The 13242-nt window shown below is 44.7% G+C and overlaps 1 long non-coding RNA gene across 1 annotated transcript in view; it reads left to right on the forward strand.

The window, feature by feature from the left end:
* LOC142759507 (uncharacterized) overlaps positions 1-8695 on the forward strand; it is a 138449-nt gene extending 129754 nt beyond the window's left edge. Inside the window, exon 3 of the long non-coding RNA XR_012883145.1 lies at positions 8647-8695. This is a non-coding gene — a long non-coding RNA (uncharacterized LOC142759507). The remainder of the gene's footprint in view (positions 1-8646) is intronic.
* Positions 8696-13242: the final 4547 nt, after the last annotated feature.

Consider the following 13242-nt stretch of genomic DNA (forward strand, 5'->3'; position numbering starts at 1 on the left):
CGTTATTTCGTCTATTGGATTTCTGTATTTTGTTCTCATCCTAAACCTTTGGCCATCCTTGCCTGCCACCTTCCCTGACCTCTTGCCAAGTGACACGTGACGAACCTCTACCGCCTGCCCTAACAATTTCTCATGTAACCCGTTACGAACCTTGCTGCCTGCCCTGACCTTTTGCTATACCGGATCCTGCTTACTTGCAGTACACCTGTTATGTTGGCCGTCATCAAGGGAAACTACTCTCAGGATAGCATTCCCATGCAGTGGTGTCCAGATCCCTGTGTAGGGGTTGAAAGGTTAATACCAGGGATTCCATAGGACTCCGCTCCCCGGTTTAGCCCCACGTGACAGAATCTTCTACGGGCTCTGTGACACTGACTGGTAGTAGGTTTTCAATGAGCCCATGCAAAGAAAAACAACATAAAGTTTATATTAGAAGGAACACTAAAGAAAAAAAATATACCCTACCGTTCAAAAGTTTGGGGTCACCCAGACAATTTTGTGTTTTCCATGAAAACTCACACTTATATTTATCAAATGAGTTGCAAAAGGACTAGAAAATATAGTCAAGACATTGACAAGGCTATAAATAATGATTTTTATTTAAAATAATAATTTTCTCCTTCAAACTTTGCTTTCGTCAAAGAATGCTCCATTTGCACCAATTACAGCATTGCAGACCTTTGGCATTCTAGCTGTTAATTTGCTGAGGTAATCGGGAGAAATTTCACCCCATGTGTAATGACGGGGTAGGGAGACAGACAGGTGAGCCCTAATCTACCCGCCACTCATGCCCCTGCCTACTTGCAACGGCCCGTCCTAGGCGACGGCGTACAACTGGGCGACGGTCCCTACGCTCAATAAGTGCACGACAGACAAACAGACAAGGATACACAGAAGTTAGGGAAATGGAGCAGTTGCCCACGGCAGCACCGTGAGCAACGAGAGTAGTGAATGAGCCGAGTCAAACCAAGAGTGTACGAGGTACCAAACGCAGAGCAGGAGAGTAGTGAACGAGCCGAGTCAAACAAGGAGTGTACGAGGTACCAAACACAGAGCAGGAGAATTGTCAGTAAAGCCAGGGTCAAAATGAAGCAGAGGACAAAATGTTCAAGCAGCAGAGCCAGGACACAAACAGAATCACAGGCAAAGGAGGAGCAGGAAATGCAGGTATAAATAGACAGAGGGCGGGAGCTAGCTCCGTCTGGCCAGGCTGTGATAGGCTCTCCCACTCCTCAGCCTCCCAGCCTGACTGGTAGAAGATCGTGTCACTCTCTCAGACTTAGGAGCAAGTGCAGACTGATTACCCATGGGCGTCGACATAAAAGCTGTGTCTGGCAGATCCTTTACAGTACCCCCCCTTTTAAGAGGGGCCACTGGACCCTTTCTAGGTGGACCTGGCTTATTGCGGAAGTGAAGATGGAACCTCCTGAGCAATACCCCAGCGTGAACATCCCGGGCGGGTACCCAAGTCCTCTCCTCAGGCCCGTATCCTCTCCAATGGACCAGGTACTGGAGGGAGCCTTGGACCATCCTGCTGTCCACAATCTTGGCCACCTCGAATTCTAACCCTTCAGGGGTGAGAACAGGGACCGGAGGTTTCCTCGAGGGAGCCAAGGATGGGGAGCAGCGTTTAAGGAGGGAGGCATGAAACACGTCGTGTACTCGAAAAGATGGGGGTAACTCCAGTCGGAAGGAGACAGGGTTAAGGACTTCAATGACCTTGTACGGCCCTATATATCGGGGAGCAAATTTTTTGGACAGGACTTTAAGGCGCAAATTTTTAGAAGATAGCCACACCAGATCCCCGACCACAAACAAGGGGTTAGCAGAACGTCTTCTATCTGCCTGAGTCTTTTGTATGCTCTGGGACGCCTCTAGGTTCTTCTGAACCTGGGCCCAGACTGTGCACAGTTCCTGATGAACGACCTCTACCTCGGGATTGTTGGAACTACCAGGTGAAACGGAGGAGAACCGTGGATTAAACCCAAAATTACAGAAAAAGGGGGAGACCCCTGATGAGTTACTGACCCGGTTATTAAGGGAAAATTCGGCGAGGGGAATGAAGGAGACCCAATCATATTGACAGTCAGAGATAAAACACCTTAAATATTGTTCTAGAGACTGATTAGTCCTCTCAGTTTGGCCATTAGTTTCAGGATGGAAGGCCGAGGAGAAGGACAGATCCATCTCCAACTTTTTACAGAAGGCTCTCCAAAACAATGAAACAAATTGTACCCCTCTGTCAGAAACAATATTGACAGGAACCCCATGGAGACGCAGGATGTGATTGACAAACAAGGTAGCTAACGTCTTAGCATTGGGTAGTTTCTTGAGGGGCACAAAGTGGCACATCTTTCTGAAACGGTCTACTACAACCCACACCACCGACTTGCCTTGAGATGGAGGCAAATCGGTGATAAAATCCATGGAGATATGGGTCCAAGGTCTCTGGGGAATGGGCAAAGAACATAGTAAGCCCGCTGGTCGGGACCTGGGAGTCTTGGACCTAGCACAAATTTCACAAGCGGCGACGTAGGCCTTAACGTCTTTAAGCAACCCAGGCCACCAATAGTTTCTGGCAATCAGATTCTTGGTACCCAGGATGCCTGGATGGCCAGATAGAGCAGAGTCATGATTTTCCCTGAGTACCCTTAGCCGGAATTGCAGGGGAACAAACAGCTTGTTCTCAGGAAGGTTCCCGGGAGCTGAAACTTGATCAGCCGCAATTTCGGAGACTAAGTCAGAATCAACAGAGGAAATGATTATACCTGGAGGCAAAACACAAGCAGGATCTTCCTCCGAAGGAGGGCTGGCCATGAAGCTACGCGACAGTGCATCAGCCTTAATATTTTTAGACCCAGCCCTATAGGTGACCAAAAAGTTGAATCTAGTAAAAAATAACGCCCATCGAGCTTGTCTCGGGTTTAGCTTCCGGGCAGATTCTAGAAAAACCAGATTCTTGTGGTCGGTAAGGACCATTACCTGGTGCCTAGCCCCCTCCAGGAAGTGGCGGCACTCTTCAAATGCCCATTTAATGGCTAAGAGTTTGCGGTTGCCAATATCATAGTTACTCTCAGTGGGCGAGAACTTCCTGGAGAAGTAGGCACAGGGACGGAGATGGGTGAGGGACCTGGTACCCTGGGACAAGACAGCACCCACTCCCACCTCGGAGGCGTCAACCTCCACGATGAATGGCTCCATTTGGTTAGGCTGAATCAGCACAGGGGCCGAGATAAAGCACTTCTTAAGGACCTCAAAAGCCTGGACCGCCTCTGGAGGCCAGTGGAGGAGATCAGCACCATTGCGAGTAAGATCCGTAAGAGGCTTAGCAATGACCGAGAAGTTAGCAATAAATCTCCTGTAATAATTAGCGAACCCCAGGAAGCACTGTAACGCCTTCAGGGAGGCAGGTTGGACCCATTCAGCCACAGCCTGCTTCTTGGCGGGGTCCATGCGGAATTCATGAGGAGTGAGGATTTGACCCAAAAATGGTATCTCCTGCACCCCAAATACACATTTTTCGGTTTTAGCAAACAGTTTGTTTTCCCGAAGGGCCTGGAGCACCTTCCTGACATGCTCAATGTGGGAGGACCAGTCCTTGGAAAACACAAGTATGTCATCAAGGTACACTACAAGAAATACCCCCAGGTAGTCTCTTAAAATCTCATTTATAAAATTCTGGAAGACCGCGGGAGCATTACACATCCCAAAGGGCATGACGAGGTATTCGAAATGACCTTCGGGCGTGTTAAACGCAGTCTTCCACTCATCCCCCTCTTTGATGCGGATAAGGTTATAAGCCCCCCGTAGATCAAACTTAGAGAACCATTGGGACCCGTGAACCTGATTGAAGAGATCAGGAATCAAGGGAAGGGGATACTGGTTCCTTACAGTGACTTTATTCAAGTTTCGGTAGTCAATGCACGGCCTAAGACCACCATCGTTCTTCCCTACGATATACTCTCTCATGGCTTCATGTTCGGGACAAGAGAGATTAAATATCCTACCCTTAGGGAGCTTAGCAACTGGTACCAAATCGATTGCGCAATCGTATTCTCTATGAGGAGGTAACACTTTGGAGGCCTTTTTTGAAAAAACATCAGCGAAATCCTGAACAAACTCAGGTAGCGTCTTCACCTCCTCAGGGAGAGAAATAAAATAAACAGAAAAACATGACGTCATGCATTCATTACCCCATTTGGTAAGATCCCCAGTATTCCAGTTAAAAGTGGGATTATGCATCTGCAACCAGGGAAGGCCTAAAACCAAATCGGACGATAATCCCTGCATCACCAGTACAGAGCACTGCTCCAAATGCATGGAGCCAACAAGGAGTTCAAAAACAGGGGTATGATGCGTAAAATAACCATTAGCAAGAGGAGTGGCATCGATACCCACTACCGGGACAGGTTTAGGCAAATCAATCAATGGCATAGCTAGAGACATAGCAAATTCCACAGACATAATATTAGCAGAAGACCCTGAATCCACGAAGGCACTGCCGGCAGCAGACCTACCACCAAAAGAGACCTGAAAGGGAAGCAAGATTTTATTAGGTTTCATATTTACGGGAATTACCTGTGCGCCCAAGTGACCTCCCCGATGATCACTTAGGCGCGGAAGTTTTCCGGCTGCTTATTCTTACGCCTAGGACAGTTGTTCACTTGATGCTTGTCATCCCCACAGTAGAAGCAGAGACCATTCTTCTCGCGGAACTCTCTACGTTGTTGGGGAGACACGGAGGCCCCGAGTTGCATAGGTTCATCCGAGTCTTCCGTGGAAGAACGAAGCAACGGAACCTCGGGAGCCATCATGGGGGAGTCAGAGGAGAAGGCAAAAAAACGTTCAAGTCGTCGTTCCCTGAGATGTCGGTCAAGACGTGCCGCTAAAGCCATAACCTGATCTAGGGAGTCAGAAGAGGTATAGCTAACTAACAGGTCTTTCAGGGCGTTCGTCAGACCCAATCTAAACTGGCACCTTAAGGCAGGGTCATTCCACCGAGAAGCTACACACCACTTCCTAAAGTCAGAACAGTACTCCTCAACGGGTCTCTTACCCTGACGTAAGGTCACCAGCTGACTCTCGGCAAAGGCAGTCATATCAGTCTCGTCATATATGAGCCCGAGAGCAGAAAAAAAAGGTCAACAGAGGAAAGCTCACGGGCGTCGGGAGCCAAGGAGAAGGCCCATTCTTGGGGCCCGTCCTGGAGCCAGGACATAATTATACCCACTCGCTGGCTCTCAGAACCTGAGGAGTGGAGCTTTAAGCGGAAATAGAGCCTACAACTCTCCCGAAAGGAGAAAAAAGTCTTCCGGTCCCCTGAGAACCGGTCAGGCAACTTGAGGTGGGGTACAAGAAGTGAGGTGGGGGGCACTACGAGGGTAGCATCATGCTGGTTGCCCCTCTGAACCAGGGCTTGGACCTGTAGGGAGAGGCCCTGCATTTGCTGAGCCAGGGTCTCCAGGGGGTCCATAGTTGTATCAGGGACCAGGGTAGAAAAGGTATATGGGCCTGTGATTATGTAATGACGGGGTAGGGAGACAGACAGGTGAGCCCTAATCTACCCGCCACTCAGTCCCTGCCTACTTGCAATGGCCCGTCCTAGGCGACGGTCCCTACGCTCAATAAGTGCACGACAGACAAACAGACAAGGGTACACAGAAGTTAGGGAAATGGAGCAGTTGCCCACGGCAGCACCGTGAGCAGTGAACGAGCCGAGTCAAACCAGGAGTGTACGAGGTACCAAACGCAGAGCAGGAGAGTAGTGAACAAGGCGAGTCAAACCAGGAGTGTACGAGGTACCAAACGCAGAGAATTGTCAGTAAAGCCATGGTCAAAATGAAGCAGAGGACAAAATGTTCAAGCAGCAGCAGCAGAGCCAGGACACAAACAGAATCACAGGCAAAGGAGGAGCAGGAAATGCAGGTATAAATAAACAGAGGGCGGGAGCTAGCTCCGTCTGGCCAGGCTGTGATAGGCTCTCCCACTCCTCAGCCTCCCAGCCTGACTGGTAGATCGTGTCACTCTCTCAGACTTAGGAGCAGGTGCAGACTGATTACCCACGGGCGTCGACACAGAAGCTGTGTCTGGCAGATCCTTTACACCATGCTTCCAGAAGCCCCTCCCACAAGTTGGATTGGCTTGATGGGCATTTCTTGAGTACCATACGGTCAAGCTGTTCCCACAACAGCTCTATGGGGTTGAGATCTGGTGACTGCGCTGGCCACTCCATTACAGATAGAATACCAGCTGCCTGCTTCTTCCCTAAATAGTTCTTGCATAATTTGGAGGTGTGCTTTGGGTCATTGTCCTGTTGTAGGATGAACTTGGCTCCAATCAAGCGCTGTCCACAGGGTATGGCATGGCTTTGCAAAATGGAGTGATAGCCTTCCTTATTCAAAATCCCTTTTACCTTGTACAAATTTCCCACTTTACCAGCACCAAAGCAACCCTAGACCATCACATTACCTCCACCATGCTTGACAGATGGCGTTAGGCACTCTTCCAGCATCTTTTCAGTTGTTCTGCGTCTCACAAATGTTCTTCTGTGTGATCCAAACACCTCAAACTTCGATTCGTCTGTCCATAACACTTTTTTCCAATCTTCCTCTGTCCAATGTCTGTGTGCTTTTGCCCATATTAATCTTTTCCTTTTATTAGCCAGTCTCAGATATGGCGTTTTCTTTGCCATTCTGCCCTGAAGGCCAGCATCCCGGAGTCGCCTCTTCACTGTAGACGTTGACACAGGCGTTTTGTGGGTACTATTTAATGAAGCTGCCAGTTGAGGACCTGTGAGGCGTCTATTTCTCAAACTAGAGACTCTAATGTACTTGTCTTGTTGCTCAGTTGTGCAGCGGGGCCTCCCACTTCTCTTTCTACTCTGGTTAGAGCCTGTTTGTGCTGTCCTCTGAAGGGAGTAGTATACACCGTTGTAGGAAATCTTCAGTTTCTTGGCAATTTCTCGCATGGAATAGCCTTCATTTCTAAGAACAAGAATAGACTGTCGAGTTTCACATGAAAGCTCCCTTTTTCTAGCCATTTTGAGAGTTTAACCGAACCCACAAATGTAATGCTCCAGATTCTCAACTAGCTCAAAGGAAGGTCAGTTTTATAGCTCCTCTAAACACCAAAACTGTTTACAGCGGTGCTAACATAATTGCACAAGGGTTTTCAAGTGTTTTCTAATCATCCATTAGCCTTCTAACACAGTTAGCAAACACAATGTACCATTAGAACACTGGAGTGATGGTTGCTGGAAATGGGCCTCTATACACCTATGTAGATATTGCATTCAAAACAGACGTTTGCAGCTAGAATAGTCATTTAGCACATTAACAATGTATAGAGTGTATTTCTGATTAATTTAATGTTATCTTCATTGAAAAAAAATGTGCTTTTCTTTCAAAAATAAGGAGATTTTTAAGTGACCCTAAACTTTTGAACGGTAGTGTATGTTTCGGCATGTGGGTGGAGGTATAACGTAGGTTTGTGATACTGTGTTTATACTGTACTACTTATAGTGTGAGTATACTCAGTATATATTAACGTGTTATGTGTATTGGGGTATACTGACACTATACCATGATCAGTTACTGTGTTCTGTGTTTGGTGTAATTTATATGTAAGCGTGACTATTGTTAGTAATAAATATTACCCTTTATTTACTATACAATTGTATTTATTGTACGGTCTTAGGTGTTGTACTTACAAGTAGGTGATACCCGCCACTACACCAGTCCTTTTTCAATCACCCTGCGACGTCTTGATTTGTGCATGTAAAAAACGCAGCGTTTTTTCCTACATTTCTTGTCCATGGGCGTTGCGTATTGGGGTCAATGTGCTTTGCTTGTGGCATGCTTTTTCACGTCCATGCAAGCACTTCATTTTTAAAAGAAAAATAATGTATTTTTCTGCTTTCCAATGTATTTTATGCGTGAAACACGGACAGCACATGGACGACAATATAGGACATGCAGTGAGTTTCACACAACGGGCACACGCTGTGTAAAAAACAATGCATGTGTGAATGGCTATTGAATTGCATAGGTCTGTGTGCTGTGGGTGATTTCAACGCACAGCACACGGACGAGTATTGCGCTTGTCTGAATGAGCCCTTACATATAGTGTGGGTACTGGCACTCCACCTGTAGATGCAGAAAATGGGTAAGGTGACCTGTGGTGGTGAGGGAAGTGCAGTGCATAGGACTGTCTGGTTTCTGGCACCCGCAGGGCGTAGGCAGTACACACTGACAACCCACCTGCAGATAAAGAGTAAAAAGTAAGAAATAAAATGAAAATAAAAAATAGCAGTAGACCTGAGAATCCGGTCATGTCTGCCTTCTATGGTCACTAGGCTAAAACTAATTAAGCCAGTGTCTGGGAAGGGTATGGCCTGCCTGGACAGAGCCAAGACTTTTCCTTCCTAGTGTCAGCCTCCTATTGGCAAGGGCCTTTACAATGGTGTTGTGTCCCCCATTGATATTAACGAGAAATAGGATAATTGTATTATGCTTCTAAGCTCATTGCCATATGGCATTTCATTTGATGGTAAGGATTAATACAACTATATACTTTGTATTTATTATACTAACGATCTATTTTTTATTACGTCTTTTATCTATTATCCTTTGTTTTATACATTCTCAGGGGAAGGTGGATCCAGCAGAGGTTAGCAGCAGTGCATCATCCGTCAATATAGTATGGTATATTTATATAATTGTTATCTGTGCGCTCATGATAGCTCATGCTTCATTTTATTATTTTCACAATTTTTGTCAGCACTAATATTATGCTCACATGATGATAACTTGGTTGTTGTTCTGCATTCCCTATTTGCATATGTCGGATTTTACTTAGCTATTATATATAGTTTTGTTATTATACTTGGGATTTAGTATAAGGCTACATTCACACGAGCGTGACAGAAAATACGCGCGTAAATCTGGTCCGTTTGCGTTGCGTTATTGCATCTGTGCTTTGCGAGTGGCATGTGTTTTTCACACTCGCAGAGCACATATTTTTTTTTAATGGAATCGATGTGCAAATCACGCACAGCACACAAATTTGCAACCGAAAAAAACGCACCAATATAGGACATGCAGTGAGTTTCATGCAACGGACACACGCTGCGTGAAAACACCTGCATGTGTGATTGGCCCCCTTTAAATCAATGGGTCAGTGTGCTGTGCGTGATTTTCACGCACAGCACACAGACGAGTTTTACGCTCGTCTGAATGAGCACCGAAGGTGTAGATAGGATTATATGTTGAACTATTTAGACATACTCCAATACTGAGATATAATAGGATTTAAATATTAAACGGCACTATAGGTTTTTCTACTTAGGTGTACCCCATTATTACGGTAGAATTGTGATCAAATATTAGTGGTGTACTCATATAGACTATATATTTTTGGAATAGTTCTCTTATATTAATTTGCCAATCATTATATTTTTTTAGACATTTTTGGCTCCTACATCACATATTTTAGTATGATATTGTTGCCATGGTATTTACATGGTCATAGCATTTTGAATGCTTATGAATCATTGGGGACTAAATAGGCTTATATATGTATATTTACATCACTATATTCATTAATTTGTCTGGGATTTTTATATGTAATTATACGCTGTAATATATGTTTTTATAATTATTGAGCACTATCCATTTATTTAGGTATTTTTTATGTGCACTGTGACATGACTTAATTCTACTTAACTCTAGTAGCACATAGAATTATATATCCATTATTAGCAGCGCTGTATGACTTTTTTATCTGGTGCCTTTGTACGCTGTACTGTTTTTGGGGGGCATACACTATATGTGCTTTCACAATCATCTCATTATAGGCATGTAACATCAATAACATATGCGCTATTAGTATTATAAGGTTTATCTCTAGACATGTCTTGCGATCTATGCGCAGAATTTAGAGTATATATTTTTCATTTATTATTTATTTTGTATTATTATATATATATGATTAATTTATCATTCTTTTTTTGTATAATTATTTATTATTTAACATTTAATATTGATTATATTGACATCACTCAGGCAGTGGAACACATGAAAAAGCATTCCGATAAAAGAAAATTTCCTCCTCCGTTCTCTCCTGGAGCCAAGGTCTGGCTATCCTCAAAGAACATCCATTTGAAGGTGCCCTCATACAAATTTGCCCTCCGGTTCCTCGGACCCTTTGAAATACTACAACAATTAAACCCTGTCTCCTATGAGCTCTGGCTGCCTTCTACCCTCAGAATCCCCAACTCCTTTCACATGTGCCTCCTGAAACCTGTGGTTCTGAACTACTACAGTAAGACGCCAAGTCCTGCATTGGCTCCTAGCGGTTCATCTGATGTGTTTGAGGTGAAAGAGATCCTGGACTGCAAGAGGGTAGGAGGGAGGACTTTCTATTTGGTGGACTGGAGAGGTCCTGGGAAGCAGAGGAGGACCTTAATGTCCATACCCTCATTAAAAAATTACTCTCTTGCTCTGGAGGGGGCGTAAGGGGGGTACTGTAATGGCCACGGTCACGGACCGCAGCCTTCCCTTACCTGCAGACCTCCTCTCTGTGGCCGACATCTCTTTTCCCAGAGACGTCAGTGTATCCGGCCGCTATGTCCTGCAATGGCCGCGATGGGGCGCACGCGCTGGTTCCCGCCTTAAAGGGCAAGCGCGTGTATATGTAATTAATTAATTATTTCCCAGACCACCCTGAACTATAAAAAGGGCCCTGCCTTTCCACTCCTTGCCTGAACGTTGTTGTAGTTTTCCCATGTCTGTATTGCAAATGGTCCCTTAGTGTTTTCCTGCTCCCAGTGTTCCCTTGTTCTGCCTCCTATATCCTGTGTCCCGTGCTGTGCCTTGTTCCCGAGCCTGTATAGTACCTGAGCTGTGCCTTTCTCTGCCTGCTGTTGCCTGTCATCCTGGATACCATCCGCCACATCTGGCGCAACCCACCACCTCCAGCCCCATCTGTGCCAGAGCCCTTGCCACCATCCGGACTATCCCAGGTACCCATGTGCTAGACATTCTACCATATACCATATACATACTCCAATGTTCATTGAAAACTCCTATATGTGGGTGAAACCACTCTAGAACTCAAGGTTAGACTTAAACAGCACAAATATACTATACGCAAGAAACTGGAAGATCTGCCTGTTTCAAAGCATTTTCTTGATGCTGGACACACTGAGAAAGGCTTGAAGGTCTACATAGTTGACCACAGCCTGAATGTAGACTTTTCCGTCAGTGGAGTCATACGACTCTAGCTTGCCCTCCCATTAGGATGCTGTACCCCCGACTCTGTGTAATTTGTTCTATTTTTACCATTGTATAAACTTTTTTTTTTGTTTCTTTCACAGTTTTCTCACAAGCACCTTTTCACTGAGTACCCGATTGGATCCAGACTGCTCGATAGATGGCATTGTTTATTTACTACTCCATTTCATTATGCCTATTTGAACCATTCATCCACGGACACTCATTTTTTGGACCTATAGGATGGGTTTTCCCTGTTTTCAGGGTTACGCGAAAAATTTTCTATGTATATGTGATTACATCGTCAGCGGCCTCTTCCAAAATGGCCACGTGATGACTTCCGGTTTTTCTAAAATGGCCGCACGATGAATTCCAGTTTTTGTGTGCATGCGCAGACATGTGCAATAGAACCATGGCCTTATTCAAGTAGCGCTGCGGGGATGCTGCTCACAGCCATTGAGCACACATAAGACAGGGATATGGGAAAAAAAGAAAGACACAGAGCGCTCCTCTAAGGTGATACCGTACATTCAAAGGCAGATGGTACTAGCAAAGGTTTTCTTCAAAAATACACTCACCTTCTTTGGTTGTGCTAGGTTGGCACAACTCGATCATCTAGCGTGTATAGCCATTAGGCTTCATACTTAGGCAGTCTGCTGGCCTTCGGAGTGGACACCGGTGGCTGAATGCTCAGCGGGATCCGATGTAGGCAAACGGTCCAAAGAAACTTAAAAAAGAATCACTCCTTACTAAAGGCGCCACGTCCCCAGTAACGGAAAGGCCTCTCAGTGGGTGAAGTATAAAACAGCTTTATTGCTTATAAAGACATATGAATTGAAACAGCATATGCCTCTGTATATGATTATGGAAGCTACGCGTTTCGACCTAGTACTTAAGCCTGAGAAGACCTAAGTACTAGGTTCAAACGCGTAGCTTCCAGAATTATATACAGAGACATATGCTGTTTCAATGCATATGTCTTTAGAAGCAATAAAGCTGTTTTATACTTCACCCCCTGAGAGGCCTTTCCGTTACTGGGGACGTGGCCGACTTCCAACGCTAGTGCAGGAGCGCCTTCAGTAAGGAGTAATTATTTTTTAAGTTTCTTTGGACGATTGAGCACACATACACACCAGATGGATCCTAAAAGGTTTTTATACTTATATTACAGGTGTCACATGTTTTGAATTTATTATGTACAGTATATTACCATATAGTCACATGTATGCTGTAACGCACCTTATTCACGTTATTCTATTTCTATACTACTTTTTTAATGATATTGTTGATTGCTGATGGTCACTGCCTTATATATACCACTACCTGTACTGTTTGAACATTGCTTAAGAAAGGCTCTAGTGCGTGGAGCCGAAACGCCGAAACGTCGCACCAGGGCTAATAAAAACTCTTCATTTTTTCACCTTAACTGGGAGTGCTGTCTTTTTCTGATATTGTATATTGAGTTGGGGACAAAGGTCAAGTCCCTGGGATGTGCACCCACCTTAATTACCTGTGCTGCTAGACTATTCTGAAAAATTGAATAGTGATTAAAAAGTCATATGAACCCCAAAATGGTACCAATAAAAACTACAGCTAGCCCTGCAACAAAAAAAATAAATCATCCCGCTCCATCGACAGAAAAATAAAAAAGTTATGGGTCTCAGAAAATGGCAACACAGATTTTTTTTAAATTATTTTGTAAAAGTAGTAAAACAAAAATATAAAATAAAATTGGTATAGCAGAATAAAGTTAATGTCATTTTTACCGTGGGATGAACGCTGTCAAATCAAAAGCCAAAAAACAGAATTGCTGTTGTTTCCCATTCCACCACGCAAAATATTTTTAAAAAGCTTTTTAATACATTGTATCGTACATAAAAAAAAACGAAAACTGGCTCCAGCAGGAATGGGCTACATTTTTTTTATCAGTTGGAATGACCCATTCGTTTTTGGAACCAGGAAAACTGTGGAG

This window comes from Rhinoderma darwinii, chromosome 1 (assembly GCF_050947455.1).
Source record: "Rhinoderma darwinii isolate aRhiDar2 chromosome 1, aRhiDar2.hap1, whole genome shotgun sequence".
Classification (NCBI taxonomy): domain Eukaryota; kingdom Metazoa; phylum Chordata; class Amphibia; order Anura; family Rhinodermatidae; genus Rhinoderma; species Rhinoderma darwinii.